Source organism: Salminus brasiliensis, chromosome 12, assembly GCF_030463535.1.
Source record: "Salminus brasiliensis chromosome 12, fSalBra1.hap2, whole genome shotgun sequence".
NCBI lineage: Eukaryota > Metazoa > Chordata > Actinopteri > Characiformes > Bryconidae > Salminus > Salminus brasiliensis.
In genome coordinates, this window is record NC_132889.1 from 16505807 (window position 1) to 16533755 (window position 27949).

At 41.3% G+C, this 27949-nt stretch overlaps 1 pseudogene; it reads right to left on the reverse strand.

Annotated features, from left to right (window-relative positions):
• Positions 1-22938: 22938 nt before the first annotated feature.
• On the reverse strand, positions 22939-23723 carry LOC140574533 (uncharacterized; annotated as a pseudogene).
• Between the last annotated feature and the right edge of the window lie 4226 nt (positions 23724-27949).

Here is a 27949-nt window from a genome sequence, read left to right on the forward strand (position 1 = left end):
ATCATGATAAGGAAGGTATATAAAGGACGGCAGAGCCATGCTTTTTAGACTGCTTTGGGGAAGTGCTGGCTGTCTCAGGCTAACGCATTACATGTAGTGCCTTAGTCTTCACTCTTCTTTGTACATTTTATGCAGAAATAAAGGCTGTACTCTGCCTTTCTATGGACTACAGAGCTGGATTATTTTATGCATCATTCTTAAGTGCTTATTAGCTAATTGGGGAAATTAAAGAGAAAGCGCCGACATTAATGGTGGCCCGTTGGTTGGCTTCGCTCTACGCGCCTTGCGTCCTGTCTGTCTAACGTTGCCTGCTCCTGTGCCTGGCCTGTTCCTGTCCTCCTGTCCTTCAGCGCGCGCCCTTCATCTTTCAAGGTAAGCTGATCTTTGTATCCAAAAATCTGCTTAAGGGGCGATAGGGCCTGGCTGTCCACAGGTTTCAGTGGCGTTCAGCTGTCAGTATATCTGGCTCCGAGTCAATGAGAAATGCTGATAAATGTTATTAGAAAACTAAATCAAAATTAAATAACTTCTAGAAAACCTCAGAAAAAGGAGTATAACTTTTCAGAAAACCAAATAAAAAGTGATAATAAAATGGTATAAAGAGAAGCTGGTAGAGAGAAAAGAGAAAAGGGTTTAAAAAAGGGAACAACCCTCAGAAATAAAGCCATTAAAGAGAAAAAGGCCTAAAGAGGAAAATAAAATGCACAAATAGTATTGGTATCAGAGAATATGTTACGTGGTTTTGTTTGCCTTAAGTGTTGTATGGTGCATGCATCTTTTTATTTGCAGTGTTTACTGTCCTTTTTTTCCTATTTAGAATGTTTTAGAATGTTTGTCAAAGTTTGAAAGAAAAAACTAAAAAGATAATGGGAGACACAGGCCATGTTATTATTATTTCTTATACTGTGGTCTCTATTGATATAATAGCTTTGGGGACCTTTGTCCATGTTGTTATTAAGATCCTAACATGTATTAGGAAAGGGAATAAAGTAATGTAGCATAATCTAAAAATTTCCTGGATATCGGTAAATAGAGATATATGGAACCAGAACTAACTTTACAGGCCCAAAGGCCTAAGCCAGCAAGACTAGCGTGTATCCTATGTCAATTGTAGCTAAAAACCTCAGAATGTATGTTATAGGTGGTATAATGAACATATAGTAAGTTGTGATGATGGTTAGTGAGCACCTGTTTTAAAAATAGAGAGTGTTGGCTGTTGAAGTAGTAAAGGAGGTAGCTGTGAAGGTCACACGTAGCAGTGACCTTGAGCAATTCTAAAAGTGACTGTAAAGTATAACACGCAGCAGTGACCTTGAGCAATTTTAGAGGTGACTGTAGGGTATAATGCATGAGTGTGAAGGGAATACTAAACATGATTGATAGATGTTGGTAACATTTATGCAGATCAAGTTAATTCAAGGAACTGGATTGTGTTAGAACACACCAAGTGGTGTGTGTGTGTGTGTGTGTAGAGTTGTACTTACCCTGTTGAGCAAGACTATACCATGGATAGTGCATTGCTTCTAGCTTAGATGCAGGGAATCAGAACTAATTTCTGGCTAGAGAGAACATATAGAAACAAGGTACTAAGCGCTGGCAGTCAACATGGCTGGTTAATCATAAATTATGGTTGTTAACTGACTGGTTTAACTTGGACCTTGCTGAAGAGGTTATTCCACACCTCAGGTTAACTGAGAGAATTAGGTGTTTCTGGACCTCAAGCCTGCTGACTCCTGTTTTACATTTACTTCTAACCTGTTCTAGCACAACAGGAGTCACATTGGGGTTAGAGAACTTGCCATGGGGATCATTTGAACCAATATCTGTGGCAGCAGACATTCAGGATACACAGTTTAGGGAGCTACAGGTCTACCTGTCAGTCACCACATGCACTGTTTTGTGGGAGCGTGGCTCCGCGACAATGATTTTGGCAGATGGCTTTAATCCAATTGGGATGCTGAAGTTAGTTGGAATGGGGCAGCGTCTCTGGCCCCCAGAGTTGCAGACAGAAAAGTCAATACAGGGACATATTCCTTCGTGATTGACCAAGCATGAAAAGGCCATAAAAATGTATAGAGACCGTAGGCCAGACCACTTTATACCTTACCCAAAAATGCTTTCCCTGTTAGTTATAAACTCCACTTGTATACTTGAAGAACAGGTAGGGATCGAAGCAGTAAAATTAACCTTAAGCTAGGCTATGCTATAACATAACTGAAAGAAAGAAGGAAAAAAGGAACATGCTAAACATAACATGTTTTATCAGGTCTCCAGTGACCCACAGGGGACAGAGAGAGAGAGAGAGAGAGCAGATAGCAAACCCTTTCCTGGCTAAAACCAAGGAGGAGAAGAGACAAAGAGAACTCCACCTAGAGGCTTTGACCATTGGACTGACTCACCTCGCATCCACCCACAGGTTAACTTGCACCCACCTAGAATTCATGCACGGCCAACTTGCGATCCTTAAGAAGCACCCAAACAATTTACTTAATACACAACCTCTATCACATAGTGACACACATGATGGGATCACAAGTTTCAAAGATAGAAAAAAAGGAACCATCTCCCATAGACTTAGTGGCAGCCTCAGGAAAAGCTCCAGGGGTAGAATTAAAGAGAACCATGTGTAAATGGAACAAGCTCACAAAGAACCTCACACAGCAGTGGCCCAAGAGAGGAACCTTTGATGAAGACCTGTGCCAAACAGTTGCAGACCTGGAAGGGAAGAAAGTGGTTTCGTCCAAGAAAAAGCACACCAAACAACAAAGATGTATGGCCATTCTCAAAGCCTTCATGGAACAAGCCACACTTTTGAAAGAAAAAGAAAAGCTGTACAAGCAACATGGGGACCAATCAAAAGGACCCAGACTGTATCCTGAACTCAAGAGTGAGCGACCACCCCCATATGCTCCAGGCTCCAAGGACAAAGAACCAACTGCAACACAGTGCCCACTTGAAGTGACCACTTGGACTGAAGCTGATATGAAGATGGAAATGCAAGGCATGGTCAAGTTCAAAGTCAAAGATCAACCAGACCCCGCAAGCATGCCTGCAGCCTCTGAGGGACACTCTAGGACTCCAACTCCATGTCCATCCAGAGAAGAAGTGATCCAGCCCGAGAGGGGGGCTGAAAGACCCAGCGGTAGTCTCTCCAACTCCACCCAAGCTGACACTAAACAGTCTGTGCACAAGAAATGATTCACAAAAGAATGACAAAGTGGATCACAGCCTTTGAAGAACGCACTGCAGGCCATAAATTGGCCGTAGGAGATTTGAAAGCAATCCTTTCCCAAACCATAGGTAAAGCAAAGATGGAGGACATCTTCACACTGGCAGGGGAACCAGACCTGGTAACAAGAAACTACTATGATGAAACCTCAGCTGACAGGTACAGAAATTATTTGGAATGCCATCAGAAACGAGTATCCGTCCAACATGGATCCAGGACAATTGGAAGCCATGGAGCTGAAACCAGAAGTGTGCATCAATGAACACATCAGTAATTTCCAGAGAAGGTGGCTAGAAGAAACAGGATCTGCCTGGAACCAGACACAGACCAATCGCAAGTTTTTCCAAATGATGTTGAAGAAGAGCCTGCCCCAAGAAGTACAAGAGGCCTTAAGAGGGCGTTGTAGGGCTAAGTAGCATGCCGTGGCAAACCTTTAAAGACCATGTAGTTCATCATGTGGAGAGACACAGGAAAAAGAAAGAGCAAGACTAAGAAAGCCTGGAGAAATTGACTGTCCTTCTACAAAAAGCACAACTGACTGAACTAAAGAAAAAGGAAAAGCCAAAGAAAGAAGAAAAAGCTGACCCAGCTTATCAAGCTGCATTATTAACCCAACCAGCCATGACTCAACCCAACCCAGTTCTGATGACTGGTACCACACAAACTGTAGTGGCCACACAACAGCCTCAAATGACTTCACCAGCCATGACAATGCCAAATCAACAAATGAACATGCCTCCAAATGTTAGCACACCTTTCATGACTCCCATCAATTTCTATGTTGGCGGAGGAAGTCGTGGCCATAGAGGAAGAGGAAGAGGACAAGGAAATAGAGGATCAAGAGGAGGTAGGCCACACTACTATGCACCAATGATGGGTGGCAGACCCGAAGCTGCTAACCTCCCAGTGCAACAACCAGTTCAAACAACTCCATCAAGACAACCCCAGTATGAATGCTGGACATGTGGACAACCAGTTCACATAAGCTGTGTCTGCCCAAATGGGTCAGTACCAAATCAAGATTGGTATTGATGGGGCCTAGAGAATCCTAAGGGGGAGTATCTGCAATTGACCGCTTTAGCATCTGCAACTGGAGAGCCGAGAATAAAACTCTCAATAAATGGTTAACAAAAAACATAATTTCTAGTGGACACTGGAGCTGCATACTCAGTGATTGGCCCTGAAGGAGCTCAACTCCCCCTGTCCAACAAAAAGATCAGGACTCAAGGATTCTCTGGGAAAACACAAGTCTTAACTTTCACTGAACCACTGGAATTGACTTTAGACACCCAAACCATTGTTATGCCAATTTTGTATTCACATTCAACTCCAGTGAATTTGTTGGGAAGAGATATATTATGCAAATTGAATGCCAACATCAAATGCACCCCGGATGGGGTGATGGTTGAACTTCCACCAAACACATTGCAAATGCTGATGACTAAAATTGAGCAAGGCCCTGAGCAACCCACAGTGTAATGGCTTAAACTGATGGAACCAAACCTGCTGAACAACTTCAACAGCTGGAAGACCTGGATCAAGGCAGTATGGCCAAACATGACTGATGTGATGGATGACCTCCACTGCACACTGTATTATGATCCAACGAACACCAACACTGAATATGATGCAGCATGGGCACAGAACATGCAAGACTCCAACATTCTCCTCACTACATGAGACATCTTTATCGGTCACCAAGGAGTGGCAGCTGCAGCAAGACAGCCAACCTCAAGACCTAGGACCTATGATGAAGGCATGCAGAGAAGTCAATTGGGTAAAAACTGACAATAGGTTCACACATAGGTCAGCCGATGGGTCCTATTGCAAGATAGCTGTAAAGTCAGTTGATAGAACAATTGCAGAGGTCTTTGTTGACCGAACACTCACAGCCGGTCAGTACACACTCACCCAAGAACAGAAGGACATTTTAGCTAAAGTCCCACAAAGACTATGGACAACACATGACACTGACATAGGCCTAGTGACATCAGGAGGTAAAGACAAAATTCCAGTAAAACCAAATGCTCGTCTGTCGCATCAACAACAATATTCACTTAGTGCAGCGGCTTACAATGGGATTAAGCCAACTATAGAAGGTTTGCTTAAAGCAGGGGTATTGGTTGAAACCAGAAGTCCATGTAATACACCTATTTTTCCTGTCCGCAAACCAGACTCTGACAAATGACGATTAGTGCATTTTTAGCATTCCACTGCATGAAAAGTCCAGGGATTTGTTTGCAGTTAACTTACACCCGCCTACCACAGGGATTCAACGAATCCCCTTCTGTGTTCAACCGAATATTGGCCATGGATTTGGCTGATATAAACGTAAGAAGTACTGTCCTACAGTATTGTGATGATATTTTGATTTCAGCTCAGAGTAAAGAACAATGTGAAGCAGACTCAATAACAGTCCTAACAGCGCTAGCGGAAAAAGTCCATAAGGTAAGCAAGTCAAAATTACAGTTCTGTCAGAAAGAGAGGACAGGACAGAGAGCCATTACCACAGCATATATTACCTCAGTAAAGAATGCACCTAGGCCTACTACAGTCTCTGAAATGCTAACCTTTTTAGGTATGGCAGGCTATAGTAGACAATTGATCTCTGAAAACATCTTCTCTAAGGAGGCTAATTCGAGCGGCAGGTCAACAAAACTTGAAAGGACAATTAGAATGGGATGAGGAAGCATTGCTAGCCTTTGAGGCTATCAAAATGGACTTGTGTACTGCTCCAGCATTAGCAATTCCAGACTACTCTAAACCTTTCCAACTCTTCGTAGCAACCAAAAAATTGAACAAGGCATGCCCCCATGTTACCAAGGCTTGGCTGCCGCAGCCTTTGCTTGTGAAAAGGCCACTTCTATCACTAAAGGTCACAAAGTTGATCTGTACACCAACCATGCATTGCATTCGTTGTTAACTTCTACCTCATTTGTTCTAACTAATGCTAGACGAACTGGGTATCACATCATACTTTCTGCACCAGAATTGACCATTCACAAGTGTAATAGGGTCAACCCAGCAGAAAGACTGACCACACCTGATGAGGGAACCCCACATGACTGTGAGGTGCTAACCTCCACATTCCTGAAACCAAGAGAAAACATGTACAGTGATCCTTTCCCAGACACAGAGCAAACTCTATTTGTTGATGGTTCTTGTTTCTGTGTTGTCACCACAGCCTGTCAAATAGCAGGCGGTAAAAGGTGCACCATATATTCATATGCCTATGGAGTCTGTCATCTGTATGGGTCAATATTGGCCCAAAGGGGTTTTGTAAGAGCTGATGGGACCCAAATAGCACATGGGGAGGCCATTTTTAATCTGTTAGAAGCCATTCAGATGCCTTCAAAACTAGCTATAGTCAAATGTGCAAGCCATAAGACAATTCTGTAGTCACTAGGGGAAACAATTTTGCTGATCAGCAGGCTAAAGAGGCAGCCTCTTCCGTCCTACAGTGCCCCGTAGGACCACTTGGCAGGGAATACAGCATCCCTGATGACCAGCAAACCTACATAGCTGATCTCACTAGCTTAAAAGAAGCCCAGGACAGTGCTAGTGTATTGCCTATGGTATGGTCCCAATGGACTGTTCCTGGCTCCTTGTAAGCTGCTAACAACACTTATTTCAGATGCCCATGGGCCAGCCCATAAGCAGAGAAAAGATATTTTGACAGAAACCAAAAGGGACTGGTGGTCACCTTACTTAGTCCCAACAGTAGATCATTTTTTGTCCAATTGTACAGTCTGTATTGGCTACAACTACAGGAAATCATTTACAGCACCTTTAGGACACATTCCCACTCCCGATGGTCCATTCAGACACATCATGATGGATTATGTGGACATGGGAACCGAAGTTAAAAAGTGCAGGCACATCATCATGATCATTGACATTTGGGCAATGAGCAGAAGCAATGGGCAGAAGCCACTGCCACACGTCATGCCTCAGTAGCCGCATTTGCCAAATTTTTACTGAGGGATGTGATTCCCAGATTCGGAATCCCAGACAAAATCAGCTCGGACAACGGGCCCCATTTTGTCAACTCCACTATCCACTACCTCACTCAAGCATTATGAGTGAAACAGAGACTGGGATGTGTTTATCATCCCCAGAGTCAAGGTCTTGTAGAAAGATACAATGGCATGTTGAAGGACAAGATAGCTAAGATCATTATGGACAACGGAGACAAGATCAATTGGGTAGATGCTTTCCTTAGATGAATCCATCAAAGAGGTGCTGCCTGGTGACCTGGTGTACATTAAGACTTTCAAAAGAAAGTGGAGTACACCTAGACGCGAGGGACTGTTCAAGATAATATTAACTACCCCAACCGCTCTGAAAGTAGAAGGACGTCCTCACTGGTATCACATGAATCATTGTTCCAGAGCACCTGAGTTGACCAAACTGGTGGATCAGCCGGCTCAGCCCACAGCACCACAAGCCGAAGCAGAACCAGGTGAAGCCCCGCTGGAAGCTCCCTCGCCAAATGACAGAAGTGAGAAAGCATGACCAGACAGCAACCACAATCTGAAGACTCAGACAACAGCTAGGTAATCGTGCACTTACATCTGCTCACCATTCTCTAAGAAATCCCCTCTCACCAGTCCTAATTAATGGTCGGGCCATACGTAGGGGCCCTCGTCGCTTTCCAGGTGAAGAAATTGAGCATTATCCAAAATTTTGAGATAAGGAGGGTTGAGAACTGAGCAGAAACAAAACAAACATATGGAAGTAAACGTATGGATTGGCTTGCTGTACTTCTTAGCTGGAGATTTTGCTGAAATATCAATCACCAGTATTCGACCAAACACTGGCAATATCGAGTCAAAACATAGACGAAATAGGGCCCCTGGGCAAAGAACATGGATAAACAGAACCTAACATGGCGACCTAACCAAGGTAGGGATCCTTTGGACCGTATAATAATCATAGAACAATGGCAGACCACTGAAGGTGTGGTGTAAAGGATTCCTCAAAACCACATGTACAGGTCCTGCAGAATGTTCTGGAAGGTCCTACGTCAACGGACACGGTAGTAACCATTGACCCAGACACCATGGTCATCCCTGATGGAGGATGGCACAGTGTGCTGTACCAATACCTTCAGTTTTCTGCTAAACCATTTACTAACCAACCTTGTATAGCATGTCATAATTTAAGACTAAAACCCACAGGTAGCATCACTCACTAGTGTAAGTATGTGTAGGGATCGGAGACACCTCCGAGAAAAAGTGTATCCTACGTTGCCTGTTGCACTAAATGGATCCTTGTCAAATGGATGACAACATAGACAAATGTGATCCATTCTTGCTAAGAAGACCAGCTACATCACTGCCATTTAACATTGTAGCACCTGACCAAACTTACCCACTTTGCTTTTGCTCTACCCTGAGTAGCACATGGATGGCCCAGCTTTGTATGAACCCCACATGCCTATGATGCAGTAGGCAGAAAGATCATTGTCAAAGCCAACCGCACCTTTGTGGCTGACATTAATTTCATGTTGGATTTTACTGGGGGTACCCTACCTGTTGCAAATATCTTCTGGATATGTGATGAAACTGGACTCATACAGACCATCCCACCTAACTGGCATGGTTGTTGTGCTCCTGTAGCACTAACGGGTAGTGGTATCTTATTTGATTCCAATTTTCTGGTCAACCCTGACGTAGCCCCCACAGCTAGCCCAACAACTAATGTTCCGCTGAATACACCCGTGGATTCTATCGACTTAGTATCACCACAACACTTCTCCTGGGCACAAGTCATGAACAGTTCCTTACTGAATTATCTATGGTATAATCAACAGCATTTCTTAAACTACACCATTGACTCGCTGCAGGAAGCTGAGTGACATTGAGAAACTTTATCTCTCAAAACGATTCACGAATGATGCATCCAAGGCTGATAATGCAGATATCTGTGTAATGTTTGGCAACCATTGTTGTACCTACATCCACCCAGATGGGATTGTAGATAACCTTACAAGTATATTGAATATATTGACTAAGCGTTGTGATCAATACCTAGCCAGTATTGATCCACACGATAGCTCCTGGTGGGCCTGGATAGAATCGCAGCATTGGCAGTCAATGCTGCCTCAAATTTTCATTACAATTGTCACTATTCTCATTTTGCTTAGTTGCATTATTCCTGCTGTCAAGCACTTCTATGAGAAGGCTAGACTTACGTATCCTGCTCAGTGTATTATCATGCAGTACACTGAGGTGTAGCCCGATTATTACTGTTAAATCACTGTTTCTTTTCATTTATGTCTGCACAGTATTATTTTTTTTTTTGTCTTTAAGGTTCAGCTGTCAAGATGGAAGGTGAACATCACCTAAAACCCATAGCAGGACATAACTCATCTAACCTATGTAAAAAGGGAAATGGTTAATACCTCCTCCAAAACCTAAGCGACCCTGGATTTCAAGTGTGATATCAACGTGTTTGAAGGAGTAGATTGTGCGGCGGCATCTCCTTTATCCACCCTAGGAAGAAACCTGGCAACTGCTCAGCCCATTAATTTGCCACAACTGAATAACTTTGACGCACCCTCCCACGACTTCCCAGGTTACATCAAGATTTTCACCAAGCCCAGTACTGCTTCCCGCCTACTAAAGAGAATAAGACAACTCCTGGGAGATCAACCAACTAGAAAAGGTTTCGAGATCCATACCAGGCACCCAGGTAGATCTGTCTGGTTGTATTGCACCATCTCCTCAGGTAGCGGAGCTGTTCTCTGCACCTGGACCACGTGTGCGTGGATGCCAGAGTGTGGATTGGTTCAATACCGCAATACCCGTCCATTGAGTGCCAAGCATCAGAGACTTCCTCCTCAACAAGACAGACCTTTGTTTGACCTGACCTACCATCAGTATTCTGATCAGTCTTCTTCATCCTACTAGTCATCCTCTGGATCGTCAGTGGCCTCTGCATCCACAGCCACCTTCCAGCATCATGCTTACACCGTGTAGACGTCCATGGCACCCTTTCTGGTGACCTGGACTTTGTGGTCTAAGAGGGACACTGTTGATTTTAACAATCATTTCAATCCTTGTTGTCCTACCCCTGATCTTGTCAACCCATAAGAAAGAATCAGCAAAGTATCCTTGCCCACAGGCCCAAAATCAATCCTACGTGTCTAACAAACTTATTTCATTTAGGTTGCCTAGACATGTAATGGCTAGTCTTATTGAACACATTCAAAACATAATCTAATGTTAACTTCTCCTTTCAGGTCACAAATGTTTAGATGTCCTTTATGTCCTTCACTGTCCGTTCTCTCACAAAAGATAATTGTGTGGTTTGTGCTAAAGGACGCTCACACCCCTTGATTTGGCCTGTCCCATTTAACTCAACTGAATGTAATAACAACCTTGATGTCTCATCTCGCGACCTGTGCCCGTTTTGGTGTCTGATGTATAAGGGTAACTCATGGTACCATGATTTTCAGAGTAAGGCCCTTTGTTCCAAGTATCAAAACATGACAATTTTCTCTCCAATGACCACACCAGTTGTTACTGAAAATCAAACCAATTTGCTGGCCTCTTGGATTAATAGCACTGTTTTCCCTGATTGTTCCTACGCCCCAACTGGTACAGGTCCCGAGCTGAAGAACTGGAAATTGTGAAAGAATTTGGATGGTAGACAGAACTGTCTTACCATCACAAACTGGATTGCGCATGTTTGAAAAACATACCAACACATTTGTTGAGTTTGTACAACCAAATCACCCATTATTTGCTTTAAAAGATAATGAAGTCTCTGTCCCAGACGTATATTGGGTTTGTGGGGACCCTTGGCTGTATGTTACCCTAGATGATGGCTGGACAGGTCTTTGCGCTAGAGTAATGTTGATTGTTCCCTTCACACTAGTCCCGGTCTCACAAGAGGAACTGAACAAAGGTGTTTTAAGCCCAGCATCCACTCCCCCTAAACATAGAGTTTGATGAGATACTCCTCTATCAAGCTTTGATGACAAGGTCTATATCAATGCGATTGGCGTCCCAAGGGGGGGTCCCTGATGAGTTTAAAGCTAGGGATCCAGTCACAGCAGGCTTTGAATCCATCCTATGATGCCCTGTCTGCCATTGCCGAACAACTCCATGCTTCTTCTTTAATGTCATGGCAAAACCATGTTGCACTTGATATGTTTTTAGCTGAAAGGGGTGGAGTATGTGCTATGTTCGGTGATTCATGTTGTACCATTATTCCAAACCATACTGCTAGTGATGGGAGCATTACTGAAGCTCTTTCATACCTGAAGAGTCTTTGAAACGAACTAGCTCAAAATTCCGGCGTTGACTCCAGTCTAACTGGATGGCTAGAGTCCATGTTTGGCAGATGGAAGGCCTTCACCATTGCCATTCTGTCAAACCTGATAGTGGGCCTATCTGTACTGGCCTTATGCGGTTGTTGTGTTATCCCTTGCATTCAAGGCCTTATAGTTAGGGCGGTTGACAAATCTGTGTCCAAAGAAATGTATGCAGGCCTATACAATTTACATTCCTGCCCCACTGATTATTTTTTGTTGCCACGATCGCGACCTCTCCTTTACACAATTTCATCCTATGATGACCTATTCACAGATGATTTTCGGCCAAATGATGACTCTGAATATGTTACCATGACTTCCATTCATAAGTCCTAAGTTTCCCCATTAGCCTACCATACTATAACATTCATTCGGATTTATTCTTTGATTATAACTTTAGATTCTTGGCCAGATGGACCTGCTAATGTTACAGTCGGATGGTGGTCTGTTCTGGGGAGCGGCGTTACTACATGAAGCCTAAATCATTTTCGGGGCCCGTCCTTTTGACGAGCCATTAAGGTGATCTCCTTGCACATTCTTAGCCTGTGATGGCTTGCCGCAGCCCGTGGACCAACTTTCCTGACTGTTTTCTTGTAAGGTCTTGATCGCCTGACTCTTTGATTGGCTTATAGTATGTTGTGGTTCAGTATATCGTGGTTCCTAGGGGGAAAATGATATATTCACAAGATTTCAAGTTGTTTACTTATGCTCACAAGACTTTGAATTGTTTACTTATGTTACTAGTATGTTGCTTACTTACCCACATTATTTTGACTGAGTTGATGTGTTCTTTCATACATTATATCGACTCAAGTATTGATGGTTACTCCAACATATATCACAATTAGTAGGAAACTAGAAAAACCATGAGCAAGGGACCTCTCCAGGAAGCTATGAACTGGGGATGAATAAGCTATAGCAGATAGCAGATCATTTTTAAAATATTTTTTAAATGTTTTTCTTTAAATCATTATGTATCCACCTGATGTGTTTTTTTTTTCAATAATGACTGTACGCATATAATCATATATCATATGATACTATGTTACTATACTCACATGTACTGATTTAATCACCCTGATACATTGTTCGTAACAAAGTTACGAAAGGGGGGAAATGATGGTTATTTGTATTTGAAAATACGTTATCTGCATTTAACATGTTCAATGTATGTATTATGCCACAACGACCTTAGCATGACACCGCCAGCCGAAACACATTATGACAAAAAATATGCGTAGGGGTGACCGCATCATGATAAGGAAGGTATATAGGTATATGGCAGAGCCTTGCTTTTTAGACTGCTTTGGGGAAGTGCTGTCTGTCTCAGGCTAACACATCACATGTAGTGCCTTAGTCTTCACTCTTCTTTGTACACTTTATGCAGAAATAAAGGTTGTACTCTGCCTTTCTATTGACTACGGAGCTGGATTCTTTTATGCATCATTCTTAAGTGCTTATTAGCTAATTGGGGAAATTAGAGAGAAAGCGTCGACAACCACTCAGCAGACATTTTGGCCTCAACCATCCTTGAGGTCATAATTACCTGCTGATGTCAGATAGAATTCTGAGTCCAGATTTCAAAAGTAAACACAATCAAAGTTACACCTCTGATAACACAAGCTCTTCAGATCTGCTCTTGAAAGCAACAGCAGCTACGTCTCCTACAGAAACATCTACAGAAATGGTACATTTATCTTCTGAGGTGTATTTTTATTAAAGTAGACTAAACTTTCTAACTGTACATAATTATTAAATATTCATATTTTAGTTTCAGGATTCGAGGAATCGTTCTTCTGCAGGTCAGTAAGGCCTCAGGAGGAAACTAGTACCTACTAGACGGCTGAGAGAGTACTTGGAGGAAGCGGCTGCAGTTAAAAGTAGAGCTTCTAAGCCCGAAGCTCCAGAGATCTCAGTATAGGTGTTGAGCCCCAGGCTGCATCTCCAAGTCTATCAGTACTCCTCAGCAGGTAAACCAAACACCAGCACAACCTAGAAACCCTTCATCCATGATCCTCCTTCATTTAATAGACTCCTCCTTCAGAGTAGAGGTAGTAAGGCTCCTCTGTAGATGTGGATTTAGGTCCAAAAACAATCAGGTTCCGAATCTTCTTCTTGTGCTTCTTGATTCAGACTGTTGTCAGTCCACCCACTGCTCCTGACTCGGTCCCAGAGACCAGCTCCACTGGTAGAGAGAGCTCCCTGCTGGTCCTGTGGTGGACCCTCTGCTCAGAACTCCTTCAGGAAATCTCCATCCTTACAGCCTGCAGCTAGGCTGAGAAGTAAAGCAGCGTCTGTGGGAGGAGTGCCGCTGAGTATGAAGGTCCAGCCTGATGGACAGGTCCATATCGCAGAGGTCTTCAGCTCACCCACTGGGACAAGCTTCGCCCCTCACTTTGAACTGGATACAAGCAGAGAGCCAATGCCTAAGCAGCGGAAGAGGAAGAGGAGGAGGCGAAGACACTGAGATCAGGAAAAGCAGCAATTCTTATTATTGTTATTAAAATGTACTTTTTTCTCTCATAACTGATGTACTGTCATGAAGTTTGGCACAGAAATGTGCAATTGTGAAATATAAGCTTAATAATAGAACTGTAAATGTTACGTTAGGGTTCACACCCAAATCTATAAACCTATTCTAAAACTGAACTGAACTTCTAAATTTCACTGAACCAAACTGGATTTAACTTCAACAAAGTACTGATACATAACATGCTTACCATTTACACTATGATTATTTGCACAGCTGTACAGATGTTAAGTTTCTATAAATGTTTATATCATATCTGTACATAATAGTTTGTATATAGATGTCTACTCAGGCTACATATTGATTTACAGTATTCAAACCTGTACAAGTACAGATTTCTGATTACAGCTCTTTATTACTTTTTAAACTTATTATTTATTCTATTTATTGTTTAGTATATTTTTCTCTCTTAGTGTAATACTTGTTAACGGTCTGTTTTTTGTTACATAAATATATAATACATAAATGGATTATTCTAATATATATATTCATTATGTAATATAACATAATTATAATATTATTCTTATAAGCACAGTTTATACTTACCTGACATATCGAGAGTCTCTACACCCAACTGAACGACGCGTGAAAGAAGGGCCATCTAGAGATCACAATATGTCAGTAACAGCTTCCTTGTATAAAGACTCTTCTAGGTGTAAGTAGGTCAGACCGGCCGGTGCAGTGACACATCCTATCCCCCCAACTGTCCCATTGGTTAAAATATTGCACGTGATTAATTGCCCATCTTCGCACAGCTGTCATACTTATATGCCAGATTAAAATGTATGAAAAGATATTTATTGATTATTACTGAGATGTTTTTATCTGAATAAAGTATTGCTATTTATTTGTATTAATCAAATGTTAAACATTAGCAAGTTAAACTGATGTAATATTGTTGCTACTCTGGCATTTAAAATTGATACCAACAGCACTTGCTATCCGCTATCGAGCTAACCTTGTGCAAGATCAGCAGATAATTGGCCCATTGATTAAAAAAATAATAATAAAGCAATAAACAACAACTACCACTAGATAAAACACACTATGAAAGGGGGGGGGGGGGGCAACTCGGCTGACTAAGCAGTAGCATGCTTGCTAATACAATCCTAGAGAACTTGTAGTGACAAGAAATATCAGACCCCCCCCCCACCCCCACCCCCCGACCCCCCTATACTGAGGACTTTATATGACCAACACTATTACACATTATTCTAAATGGATAAAGCAATTGATTATGCCCTCCGTTTTGTTCGGACCCTATAGGGCGCTCAACCGCAAGTCTAAAATGAATGGGTCCGTACGTAGCTTTTGTGCAAAAGTAATAATGATCCTACATTTTGATATAGATAACTGCTCACGTTCTCGACACAGTACATCATAAAACAGCTCAACACACATTTTAATTAATTATGAGACATAATTCAAGACGTCAGTGAGTCTGACCAGCCGATAAGCAGATCAGTTCACCAGTCAATCAGCACTCAGTAACCAGAATGGTAGCGGTTTCTGCTCTACATCTGTTTCCTGTAGGGCAGGATGTGTACGCTGTTACATTTTCTTCTTATTCATTTATGTAAGGATTTCTTCTGCTTTAGTAATTAAAGATAATTCCTGCCTGAAAGACCAGAAAAAACATTCAAACATTTTTAACCATTGAAACCACTGAAGTCCTATAATTGTTGATTAAAAGTGTGTTGAGTTGTTTTCCTCTGTTCTGTGTTACAGTGAGAGCTGTTATCTGTATAAAAATGATGAATCATTTATAAATTATTATTTTGAACAGCTTCATATAGACCTATTGTTTTGGACTCACTCTGGGGTCCCTCTAGCGTCTGAACAAAAGACATCGAGTTGTAGGTTACAATATTCTCTACTATGGATTTTATCCCACTATTATAATATCAAATAATAGATCTAATATCTGCAATACGAGAGGGTTATTCTTGTTCCTCCAGCAGCAGCAGAGTCGCTGGGTCAAAGGAAACGAGCCTCGTAATTTCTTTAATGATAGTTACAGTCAGTTACAGATTCTGGCCGCTAGACGGCGACAAAGCGCCAATTACACCAGTGTTACTCCAGTAAGGGCAGACATATGTTTGTCGTAGCGTTTCTGGTAAACGTGTTATTTATTTATTATTTACACTGTATATTCAGTGCCAGCATTTAATCATTTATCTAGTGCCCTGGTGGTGTCCAGCACTTTTCTGATTATAACAATTATACAACTATCAACAAAAAATCACCAGTTTAATTTCATTTAATGTAGTTTAATTCAATTTAAAACATCTGTTAAAAAGTCACCACTATCAATACATTTAAAAGCATTTAAAATGATTGGTTGAATAATACAATATCAGTATCATTTAAAATGTTAAAAATGATAAACGCTGTAAGAGGAAAATACCGCGCTGATGTAATGTGGTGGACTGAACAGCAGATGGCGCAAATATACCGTTTAATATCAGACTGAGTTAAACCTGTGTTAAAAGACCAGCAGCTGGAAAGCGCCAGTAGAAATCCTGATTAGAGTTGATGGGTTTATTTGGTCAGTGGACACTGACCAAACTGACTGTTTAATTTGCCCTTCATATCAAAATTATACACCAGGAATGACTAAGTGCAGGTTCGTTAAGCAGGGTGACCAGACGTCCTCTTTTTACCGGACATGTTCTCTTTTTGGGATGTGAAAAATGTGTGTGCATTTATTTCACGTCTGCGTCTCTTTCTACAGTCGCTACTCAGTCTGTGCGGATTTCTACAGCTTTAAACACACTGTTGAAGTCCCGCCTTCTCACTGCCGCGATTGGTCTACATGTACTGCGGTCTACAGCAACCATTGGTCAAACTGCTTCTCCCCACAGTCGATTGGCCACAGCCTAAAACACAAATGTAAATAAACACAAATATGCTTGTCTGTATCTGACTTTTTATTTTATTTAGGAATTCGTTTATATATTTTACATTGACATGAAACTGAAAAACATCAAATAAACGCTGGTAAAAGTAAAATTTTTTTTTATTATTATTTTACTTGACACTCAAGTTGGACTGAAAGGAGATTTGGCCCTGTAAGCAGAGTGAGGCTATTTATTAGTTTTGTTAAATTAGTAAGTGTATGTGCTTTAATGTTCATGAACTAACTTAATATGTAACTGAATTACATATTAATGTCCTTCTCTTACTAATGACACTCAATGGAGTAATAAAATAAAACACTTCAATTGAAATAAAATCTTTATTCATTTTAAAGCTTCTCAGGCTGCAACAAACAACTATTTTTACAATCGAATAATCTGACGATTATTGAAATAAATAATTGATTTAGCTTAAGGTAGTTTAAGGTATTTGCTAAGTAACAATTAAGTGAATAAAAATGAATAACTTTAAATTCAGAAATTCACTGTGTTAATGAATTACCCCGCTAATATTAAAGTTACATAATATAAAAGATTAATAAAACTCCAATACCTTTTTTTTCCAAATTTTAAACCCAAGGATATGTAATGTAGCAGCAATAAAATATAACAAAAGTACATCAGAAGGGCGGGACTTCATCAGTAACCTGTAACCTGATTGGTTGTTTGTGTTGAAGGGCGGGGCTTTGTAAGTAAACAGGCACCATTTTGAGCATTACGAGAACTCCCATTCATATTTCAACCAGCGACCGGTCTCCTCATTAATAACATCTCTGGGTTGAGTTACTCAAAGATTTCTCTAGTTTACACTTTTTTCAGCATCGCTGTGAGGATTTGATTGCATTCAACGACAAGAGCTTTAGTGAGGTCAGTATATTGGTTGATCACTCCACCTAATCATCCCCAACTCTCCAACCCATCTCTAAAGTTTTGGATGGAGCACCATCCATCATTTCAGAAAACACAGTTCCACTGATCCACAGCTCAGTCTAACCTACAGGGGCTAGACAAGCTGTGTGTGTGCATTTGCACATCTGTGTCAGCAATGAGTGCAACATAAAGTAGCTGAAAGCATTGTTTAGCAGGGGTGTCCACAAATAATTGGACTATAGTGTAAGTTAAGTGAAACACTTGGAAGCTTTGAAAGTAGGTTAGTTTTAGACAACTCTGAAAATCTGAAATTTGAAAAAGAACTTTTTACAGTAAAATTGAACAATATCTGCATTTCATCGTACAATTCTTCATGCAGCTCATGATTAAACAGTCTGACAGTCTGTTCACCAAATGTCCTCATTTGCTTTGGCAGATAAGTAGAGCTGGGTGTCAGCATAGCAATGAAAGTCAATACCATGTTTACGGATTATTTTGCCCAGCGGCAGCATATAAAGAGTAAACAGTAGCGGACCCAGGATTGATCCCTGAGAAACACCATATCTTACTTTTGAGTAGTAAGAATATTTATTATTTAAGTAAACGCATTGGTGGCAATCTGTTAGATAAGCAGAGGGCAGATCCTTCAATTCCTAGAGTATTTTCAAGCCTGTCAAGCAGAATTGCATGACCTTCTGTGTCAAAGGCAGCACTAAGGTCAAGCAGCACAATAGTAGTGCAGCCCCTATCAAATGAAATGAGGTCATTTGTGGCTCTTAGTGACACTGTTTCAATGCTGTGGTCGGGTCTAAATCAGACTGAAAGGCCTTGTAAATGCTACTGTTGTGGCGGTAGGTGCACAGCAGCTGAAACACTGCTTTTTCTAGGACCCTGGCTATAAAGGGGAGATTTGAGACTGGTCTATAAATACCAAGCTCATTGGGGTCAAGGTTAGTTTTTTTAAGAAAAGGCTTGATAATTGCTGAATTAAGGGATTTAGGAATGTAGCCAATGTTGAGGGAAGAGTTAACTATGGCCAGTACTGGTTGTATAACCCTAGGCAGAACCTGTTTAAACAACTGTGTGTACTGTGTTGTAGTAACCGGATGGAAATATTCAGAGTGTGCATTACAGCTGGTGCACCATTCATCAACATTCACTGCAGTGGTCAGGGACTGACTGAATTTTTAGTCCAATGTTTTCAATTTTATCCTGCTAATGTCAGCAGGAATGGCTGAGTTAGTGTGTCTGTGACTGCTGGTGAGTTTATTCACAGTATTAAAAAGGAATCTGGGCTTGTGTTTGTTATTGTCTATTAGTGATGCAATTTATGATGATTTGGCTTTAATTAAAGCTTTTTTGTATTCCGCATGACTATGATGCCAGACATAGCTGTAGACATTGTTACGGTACGTTTGCTCATAAAGCGAGGCGGCAGGAGGATATCCTGGTTTAAGACTACAAACATGTCTGGTCAAGTCAAGTCAAGTCAGATTTATTTGTATAGCACTTTTTACAACTGTTGTCGTCACAAAGCAGCTTTACATAAATAGTGATTAATAAAAGACAGAGACAAAGAAGAAAGAAGAAAATAACGTAAGACATGATGGTCAAAGACCCCCAGTGAGCAAGCCAACCAATATAATAATGGTGGTATTAATAATGGCAGATAGTTACGAGTTGGTTACGCAGCTGGTTTGACGCAGGTAGAGGGGACCTCAGCGGGCAATCTTCCAGCAGGTCAGGCTGGGTGGCCATTTACTCGGAGAAGGTAAAAAGAGAGTTCGTTCTGAGAGGAATTTTATGGAGAGCAGAGAATGTTGAGCAGTATCAGAATGTGTCTGATGACTCCGGCAGGTCTGACTATAACAGCCTAATTAAAAGGAGAGAGCCAGAAGGTAACACAGACACGGGAGCACCCTGAAAAAGCCAGCATCTATCTGCTCAACCGTCCACAAACCTGAGTGATTGCGTGTAAGCAGTGAGACGACAGCTCCAGCATCTCAGTGTACTACAATTCTCTGGGTCCGCGAACCCCTGGATCTACACCCTTTATCTAAGGGGAAACATTAATTACCAAAAGCTAAACTAAACAGATGAGTTTTCAGCTTTGATTTAAAGATTGAGACTGTGTTTGAGTCCCAAACATTATCTGGAAGGTTATTCCAGAGTTGTGGAGCTTTATAAGAAAAGGCTCTTTCCCCTGCTGAGGTTTACTGAATTTTGGGAACGAGTAAGAGTCCAGCACCCTGAGATCTAAGTAGTCTTTGTAATATGTAATAAGATCCTGCAGGTACTCAGGAGCGAGGCCATGTAGGGCTTTATATGTTAATAGAAAACAATTGTATTCAATACGGAATTTAACTGGGAGCCAATGAAGTGCTGATAGAACTGGACTGATATGGTCAGATTTTCTAGTTTTAGTAAGGACCCTGGCTGCAGCATTTTGAACCAGCAGAAGTTTATTGAGGTTCTTGCTGGAACAACCTGACAAAAGTGCATTACAGTAATCTAGCCTTGAAGTAATAAAAGCGTGTACTAGCTTTTCTGCATCCTGTAGAGATAAGTAGTTTCTGCATAAAGGCTGTCCTACTAATATTGGCTAGTTTAGTTGCTCAAATGCTAAAAAAAAAAGATTTTAGCCACTAAACCAGGAATAATGTAAGTATCAGCCAAGTCTAACATTAAGTCAGATAGTTTATTTCTAGTGTCTTTTGGACCTAAAAGGAGAACCTCGGTTTTGTCACTGTTGAGGAGAAGGAAGTTATGTGACATCCAGAGTTTTATATCCTTTACACTTTCCTCCATTTTGTGTAATCTAAATGTATCTTCAGGTTTGGCTGATATATAGAGCTGTGTGTCATCTGCATAGAAATGGATATTAACGCCATGTCTGCTTATAACTGAGCCCAGTGGTAACATGTATAATGTAAATAGTAGCGGCCCTAAAATTGAGCCTTGCGGAACTCCATATCTTACTTCTGTGTAATTTGAAGATAAATATTTTATCTTTACAAACTGATAGCGTCCCGTTAGATATGATTTGAACTACGATAGGGCTGTCCCTGTGATTCCAACCATTTTCTCTAATCTTTCTAGTAATATAGTATGATCTATTGTATCAAAGGCTGCACTGAGGTCTAGTAGGGCTAATAAAGATACGTAGCCTTGATCAGAGGCAAGAAGGAGATCATCAACACTAGGGCTGTCTCTGTGCTGTGATTGGGTCTAAATCCAGATTGGAATTTCTCATACGAGTCATTCTTACTCAGGTATAAGCAGAGTTGTTGGGCCACAGCTTTTTCTAATATTGTAGATACGAATGTTAAGTTGGAGATGGGTCTGTAATTAGACAATACACTGGGGTCAAGATTTGGTTTCTTGATTAAAGGTTTTATGACTGCTAATTTTGGGGTTTGGGGTACATGCCCAAGGCTAAGGGATGAATTTACAATTGTTAAAAGAGGTCTGATTATGATTGGGAGTATTACTTTTAGCAATTTAGAGGGAATTGGGTTGAGTGGACAGGTTGTACAATTTGATGAGTAAATGATTTTTCTAGTTCTGGCTGTGGAAGTGGGTTGAAGGCTTCCAGTCTTTGTTCTACAACTAAGTTATCTTCTAAAACAGCTCCACCAGGTGACGGCCATGTTTGATTTAATAAGCAGGGTTGGATTGGTTGTCTAATATTTTCTATTTTATTATTATAATAGTTCATAAAAACAGGTTAAGTTTTATGGTTAAAGATTGGGTTGAGTATCTGCCTGGCTTTTAGTAAGTTTAGAGATCTCACTAAAAAGTATTCTGGGATTGTTTTTATTTTTCTCAATTAGCGAGGCCAGATACACTGAGCGAGCTTTAATGAGTGACTTTCTATATTGACTAAGGCTGTCCTTCCACGCAGAGTGGAACACCTCTAGTTTGGTCGTCCGCCATTTACGCTCTAGTTTCCGCACTGTTTGTTTTAAGGTACAAGTTTGATCACTGTACCACGGGCGAGCCTTTTTTGCCTTGTCATTTTACTTTTAAACGGTGCTACTTTGTCTAAGGTTGATCAAAGGGTATTCTCTAGATCGTTTGTTAATTTAACGAGCTCCGCTTGGTCTGGCGGAGTGTAAGCTAAGGTTGATAGGGGTGGGATGTTTTTAGTAAACTGTACAGCTGTCACTGCGGTTATTGTGCACTTTAGACAGTGTTGGGGAGACAAATTAACATTTTGCCTAAGATGTAGCTCAGGAGATTAGATAATGGTCTGATATTACTGAGCTTTGAGGTACAATATTTAGATGATCAATGCTAACACCCAGGGTCAGGACTAAATCTAGGGTATGGTTACAGTAATGTGTGGGTCCAGTTATGTTTTGTGTGATGTAGACAGAATCTAAGATTGATACAAACGCCTTTGTTAATGGATTGTCTGGTTTTTCAAAATGAATATTAAAGTCTCCTACTATTATAACTTTGTCGCTGCACACTGCCAGGTCTGCAGCAAAGTCACTAAATTCAGAATAGGGCCCTGGAGGCCTATAGATATTAATTAGTGTGAATGCATTTTTATTTGTGGCTGGATTTGATATATTAATGTAGAGAATCTCAAAAGAAGTAAAGGTGATAGTGTTTTTGAGTAATATCTAGTGTATTCTGGTAGATTATGCATACTCCACCTCCTCTGCCTGATAATCTAGGGCTATGTACATATTTATAACCTGCGGGAGAGGCTTCATTTAGTGCTATATATTGATCAGGTCTAATCCAGGTTTCAGTTAGGCAGAAAAGGTCCAGTTTCTGATCACATATGATTTCATTTACGATCACTGCTTTCGAGGTTAGTGATCTAATATTAAGTAGACCGAGCTTTAGGTCTGAGGTGCTGCTGTTATCGTTTGATTGCGAGATCATTTGATTTAACACTGATTAAATTATTAAAACGAGCTTATCTAGATGTTCTATGTTTGGGTTTAATTCGGGGCACAGTCTCAATACGGTAAAACTCAGGTGACGCCTCAAAGCAGCGCGCAGACGGTCGGTTTAGCCTGTCTGTCTGCGGCCTGGTCTCGACTCTGGATTGTCAGCAGCCTTTTACACTCCTCTGCCGACTAACTAGCAGACTATGGGCTATGCTGCACGAAAGTAGGGCAGCACCCTCCCGCGTGGGGTGGACACCATCCCTACCTAAAAAAACAGGCTTGCCCTCAAACTTTAACCAATTATCTATGAAGCCCACATGATTGTCTGAACACCACTTGGACATCCAGCGGTTCAGCGCTGTGAGTCGGCTGTAAGACTCAGCTCAGTCGGCTGTAAGACTCATTGGGATGGGGCCAGAGCAAATTACGGCATCGGACATCATCTGGTCCAGTTTAACCACCTCTTTAATATTATCCTTCATAACTTCAGACTGCCGCAGACAAATATCATTGGCCCCTACATGAATAACTATCCTTAAATATCTCCTGTTTGCTAACCACTTAAGGTTGCCGCTAATGTCCGGTGCTCTGGCTCCCGGTAAACAGCTAATGGTTACAGCTGGAGCCTCTAAAGGACGAGCTATTTTCACGTGTCGAACAATAGAGTCTCTTATTACCAGAGATCTTTGAAAAGGCTTCTCAGCAGGTGTTTCACTGAGCGGGGCAAACTTGTTTGACACGTGAATCAGGGAAAGGGAGTGGTGTTCTGGTGGGCTAGCTTCGGCCTTAGTGCTAGCAATTGCCTTAGTTTACCAGTTATGCCGCCGAGACGTCACCCATTCGCCCCGCTGTGAGGCTCTAACGCCGGAGTGGGGGTGCTGGCTCTCCCTGAGGTATCCGGGGCTGCTACCGGTGACTCTTGCTCTCGATCCTTCAGTAACCCCATGATGCTCACCTCTAACTGCTCCACCTTTTCCACCAGAGAGATAACTAGCTCACATTTAGTACAAATGCTATCATTATCACTAGCAGTGGAAAAAGGGTCTAGGCTAAACATGCCACACTTCTCACACTCAAAAAGTCCAGCAACAGCCTTAATAAAATACAATACACTTACCGCTTTCAGCTGATTTAGGCACCGAAATAAAGGTTGTTGTAGGGGTACTCCGCTTTTTTAGTCTTTTTGTTAAACTGTGGACTGTAAACACAATCTAAAAGCAGTTAGGACAAAGTAGATGACTAAACAGATAGAAAGTGGTAGAAAGCAGAAAAAACAAGCTAAACACGGAGACAGTGATTCCTCCAAGGTCCGGATCAGGAGTCAGGATTTCCCACAAGGGTTAGCGGTCAGGGTCAAGCATTAGGGTCAGGGGATTAGGTAAAGGTCAGAAATGGAGTCAGGCTGAGAAATGCTTACTAAATGTTCTGTTTCAATACGCAGGGTCAGAACTAGGTCTAGTGTATGGTTGGACCTATATCTATGAGTTGGACCTATAACATTTTGAATAAATCCCAAAGCATCTAAGATTGATTTAAACCCAGTTCTAAGGGGGTCCTGAGTCTTTTCAAAGTGAATATTGAAATCTCCAACAATCAAAACCTTATCAGTAGAGACAGCTACTTCTGAAAAGTCAGCAATTTCACAAAAATTGCATTTCAAGAAAATCTGTATAAGGTCCAGGAGGATGATGGACTGTAATAAGCAGAAAAGAGTGCTGCTTTCTAGAAGCTGGAAAAAAGCCTGCCACTTTAAGGCTAAGCACTTGAATGATTTAGCTTCATAACCTGAGTTTAGGATTATACCTAGAACTGAATCATAGATTGAGGCTAGGCCGCCGCCACGACCAGACCTTAGTGGAAAATTGCAGTAGTTAAAGCCTGGGGGAGTCAATTCATTCACAGCAATAATTTATTAGGTTTAACCCACATTTCACAAAGACAGTGAACTGAGGGGGTTTACAGTAATCATTTCATTGACAATGACAGCTTTACGTGCTAGAGACTGTACGTTTAACAGCCCAAACTTAATGCGGGAGTTGCTAGTACTCGAACATCACGAAACGCTAATGTTGAGTCTAATCAGGTTGTTAAAGACCCCAGGCGGCTCAGGCGAAGCCCATCTCTACGGTAGAGGGCTGGATGCTCCCGAAACCTCTCCCAGATGTCTAAGAAGTCTGCTCCAACGCTGACGCACCAATCCCTAAGCCAGCAGTGGAGAGACGGCTGAACGGCTCGCTCCCTCAACCGTACGTGGGCATGGGGCCGGAGACGATGATCCTGGCGTCCATCTTCTTCCGGACGGTGTGATACCAGAAGCGTGCGGAAGTGCTACTTCAGAACCTCGCTGCGGAGACGACGTTTGTTCCAACGTGGAGAACCACGGTGCCAACGGCCCCCAGCCTCGTCTTCTGTTGGTGGAGCTCGGCCCGCTACTCCAACAGCCACTGGATCTGCCGGTCCAGCAGGGCAAGCTCCTTGCTGAGCGTTCGAAGAGCACGTTCCTCCACAGTCACCATGTTCCTCGAGGTAAACAAACACACAGAAACACAATCGACGGATGATGAGACGAAGGAACGTGAAGCAAGAGGTCGCAGTTGGCACAAAGATTACAATAACAACTAGCTAAGAGAAATAAGCAAAAGCGAAGATGAAGGAATATCAACTGAGGCTGAGGAGTAACAAGTAATTTTTTCAAGTAATAAGAGAGCAAACAATCAAACAGCAGGTGAGCGAGCGTACGACCTGTCCACCAGAACCGGAAACACTTGCAGAGTTCATAGCTTTATGATGGGAGTCATATGTCTGCTGTAACTGGTGGGGCTCTGGTAGGAATCTGCACCCAACATGTTGCACAGCTGGACTGTAACACCTTTATGTGTGTATTGGGGAATGTGGGGATGGGTCATTTATGCTTGATTTAAATATTAGAAATGCAAGAAGAAATCACAGGTAATAACTTTTTAAAATTTGACTCTGTGGTTTTACACAGTTTGAAGAAATTCACTTAATGAAGAATTCAATCTTTAAATGAATCAAATGCATCAATAAAGTCAAAGTTCAAATCTGTTTAAATACATATTACATATTTTCTAGCAGTTCTTAATTTTTAAATGCATTATTGACAGTATTTGATGTATTTGGCAGAGATATATCAGCATAACTAAAGTCTTTTTGTTAAATTGCAGAAGATTCTGCTATTTTTGTCAGTAAAGTTTAATGTTTTCCATTTATTCAGATTTTGTCAATATGTGCATTTATTTATAAGTCTTGCAGTTTATCAGTTTGACCACACGGTGACATCCAAGCTCCATCCATGAGGTCAGTTCCAAAGGGATTCCTTCTCACTATATAGAAGTGCACTCTTCTATTTGAGTGAACGGCTTCTGTGCCCTTAATAGTGAGTGATTGGAGGCTGAATATTAAAGACACTGTATTAGACTCTCGAGTACAGAAGCTGATGTTGTGTGTTTTTGCTTTATAAAAGTGAACTCCATAGAGAGGGAGAGTGTCCTTTCCTTCACATTACTTCATGAACTAAACTAAAGTCCATCAAAACACTAAACTACTGCCAACTTTCATAAAGAGGACTTTTCCAAGAAATGAGAGAACTGACTGTCCTAGATTTTAATGTGAAATATTACAACACAAACACTGACAGTCTCATCTCACTGGTTTCTTCATCTCCTCCTGGATGGTAGGTGGTTATACAGTGTGTTGCTGGAGTGAAAGGTGTCCCTAATGAAGCTGCAATCTCCTTCCACACACAGTGCTGGTGAGGAAAGTCTCTCATGGAAGGGGACCTTGTGCCAGATGTGAAGTCCTGAGCATTTTGCAAAGCTTCCGTCTGCCACAGCGGAGCTGCCGAATTCCACTGTCACAGAGAGTCTGGAGGACACAGAACTACACAACCGCACATACTGGGGTCTTTTTTATTAGGATGTCCCAAGACCCAATTACAAATGCAGGTGTTGATATCCAGGTCTGGGAGCAAGCACAAGTTGATATAGGTGTTTCTATTGTGTAGTCAGTTGAGGGCTTCTCTCTTATATAGTGCACATACACACTAAGGACATTTTGGACTTAAGAGAGTACAAAGACTTGTCCCTGCAGCTGTACCCTATTGAGGTACTATAGAGAACCTTTCAGCACAAGTACTTTATTGTACAAATGTTTCTTGTACCAGTTAAGGTACTATTAAGTTCCCCAAGAGGCTAAAATAAACCTTTAAACTATACAACTGTGTCCCCTCTCCAAAAGGTACCAGCCTGTGCTTTTAGAGGTACCACCCCAGTGACAAGCCATTCTGGAGCCTATAGTGACTAAAGAGTACCAGAAATATCCACTCATGATCAAAATATCTTTCTATACTGTTTATTTATAGAAAGTAAATAGTAAACATATTGAACTTTAGCATTAACTGAAAGAGCAACAGAAACAGAAAGACATTAACAATGTTTATGGAGATTAAATTGAAAGAAATTGCACTCCATACTATTACAATATGACATTAACAGCAAATAAAACAATGAAACTAAGTAAAAAGGTTTTATCATACAAACTAAAAAAAAAAAAAAAATCATATTTCATCCTGACATGGCAAAATGTACGTAATGTAGATTCCACTTATATAAGAGAATATCATTATTATTATTATATTATTTCTTTTTAATTATATTATTATATTCCCCTGAGAATCTTCCAAGAGTCTTCAAAGGTCTTCTTCATGTGGTCCTTCACAATCAACACATCAGGTTGTGTCTCCCTGTACTTTTCATGTGATACCTCTATGTGGGCCTCAGACGTAGCATCCTCTCCAACAACACATGATTCCTTCAGCAAAGATACCATAAGTTATCAGTCCCAACCAAAAAAAGAGAATTACTCAGATCTCTCCACCAATATTACACCAACTACTCTTCTGTGATCAACCATAATAAAATCATTCTTAAACAAACTTACATAACCGCTCTCCTCAACATCCCTCAGGAAAGAGCTCTTCACCATTAAAGCTTTGTAACTTGGAGATACTCTGCATTGGTGGGATACCTGCACACCAAGAGCAACAAAATCAATCAAATGTGTTCAGTAATTCTGTTCATCCAACTAAATCAGATGAATCCTATGTAAACATTTAGCCACTCCTGGAGGGAATTTCACAAAGCAGGATTTCTC